Genomic DNA, 1,820 nt, shown 5'->3' on the forward strand with positions numbered 1-1,820 from the left:
TCTCTGCTAATGACATCTTCAATACATTTTTTGTTCCCAGGCTTAGTTTATGGACTGAACAGACAGAAACAGTTACCATTATACATTTTGAACTGTTGATTTTATTTTTGAACCATTTTTTTAATTGTAAAGTGTTGATTTTATTTTTGAACCATTTTTTTAATTTTAAAGTGTTGATTTGTTTTTTGAACCCTTTTTTTAATTGTAAAGGGTTGATGTTATTAGTGAAACCTTATTTATTTTGAAATGTTGATTTTATTTTTGAACCCTTATTTATTTTGAAGTGTTGATTGTCTGAAAGACCTTACACATGAATTGCCCCATACGGGGTTTGAACTGATGACCTCAGCATTGCCAGCACGGTGCTCTAACCTGCTGAGCTAACTCACCTACCTTACAAACTGTTGAGTTTCCATGGATTTAAGAACTTACATGATCTTACCACAATGGAGATTTGATAAAAGTGCTTATATTCTAATGTTTTTCAAAACAACATACATAATATTTTATTTTCCAGAGATTTTGTATTTTGAAGGGTTGATTCTATTTTTGAACCATTTTTAATTTTCAAGTGTTGATTGTATTTCACAGATATTTTTTTTATTTTAATGTGTTAATTTTATTTTTGAACCATTTTTTATTTGTAAGTATTGATTTTATTTTATAGCCATTTAGCCAAGTCTCTGTAGAACCATTTGTCTCTGGTAATGACATCTTGAATACAATTTGTTTGTCCCAGGCTTAGTTTATGGACTGTAATGTGAAATTAGGCACAAGCATAAGTCTGACAGTTTGTTCACCAAGTTACTGTGCTCTCTGAGAGGATCTGTGGTATAAGTATTTGACATTATTCAATGCCCATCGTTGACATTAGTCTCTGACAAAATGTGGATCATCTACCAGGAACACTGCAAAGAGCATGAGTTTCTGTAGTGTAGTGGTTATCATGTTTGCTTCACATGCAAAAGGTCTCTGGTTTGAAACCAGACAGAAACAGATTTTGTTTGTTCTATACATTACAGGTGTTTACTAAAAGTCAACAAGGGTTCTGTGGTGTCATGGTCTGTACTCTGAATCCAGGCATCTGAGTGCAAGCCTCAGTTGAAATGTTCATGCTTTGCATCTCACATCATCAACTTTGGAACCTCAAACTGAAACAAAGCAGAGAAGTTCAGTTCCTGTACTGTAGTGGTTATCATGTTTGCTTAACACGCAAAAGGTCTCTGGTTCGAAACCAGACAGAAATGGTTTTTGTAGGTTATGCATCTTTTGGGGTGCAGTGAGACAACAAGAGCCTTCCTCTTTCGTAATGGTTCATTTGCCAATCGACTTCAATGTCGGCTTCTTTGAAATCGAAGCTACTTTACTTCAATTACCAATTGGCAGTTCTATGGCGTAATGCATGTGTCAAACTCAAGGTCCGCGGGTCACATGTGGGCCCACAGCATTTTATAGGCTGATGATTGACTTAAAATAGGTTTTGAGCATGAATTGACTACAAACTACATTTCAACCAAAGGTTTGTAATGCGCTTCCTAACCAGACGCTCCAAAGCGTCCGGTCCATAACTCTTCAACACGCCGTCAGCTCCTGGTCAGAAAGAGGCATTTAGTTCAGAGACCATGAGATGATATTCAGAAAGGATTTTTTTAATTAATTGATTTCAGTTGCCTCTGAGACTAAATCTTTGCATAAAGTCTATGTTTGCCCATGTGACTTGTTTTTATTATTTGTTTGCTTACCTTTAAACACTGATTTAAATATTGTAATTTTTCAACAGAGCAGTAATTTTACATCCATGGAAACTCAAATGTAATATT

The 1,820-nt window shown here is 35.0% G+C and overlaps 1 long non-coding RNA gene and 1 other non-coding gene across 2 annotated transcripts in view; one reads left to right on the plus strand and one right to left on the minus strand.

Annotated features, from left to right (window-relative positions):
• Window positions 1–1,820, minus strand: part of LOC106950252 (uncharacterized) — an 18,244-nt gene that overhangs the window by 12,000 nt on the left and 4,424 nt on the right. The gene's annotated exons all lie outside the window — the stretch shown is intronic.
• On the plus strand, window positions 1,175–1,247 carry trnav-aac (transfer RNA valine (anticodon AAC)). The gene has a single exon. It is a non-coding gene; the product is annotated as a tRNA-Val (tRNA).

This window comes from Poecilia latipinna, unplaced genomic scaffold, assembly GCF_001443285.1.
Source record: "Poecilia latipinna isolate Pla-1442-1.1 unplaced genomic scaffold, P_latipinna-1.0 Scaffold387, whole genome shotgun sequence".
In the NCBI taxonomy this organism is placed as follows: domain Eukaryota; kingdom Metazoa; phylum Chordata; class Actinopteri; order Cyprinodontiformes; family Poeciliidae; genus Poecilia; species Poecilia latipinna.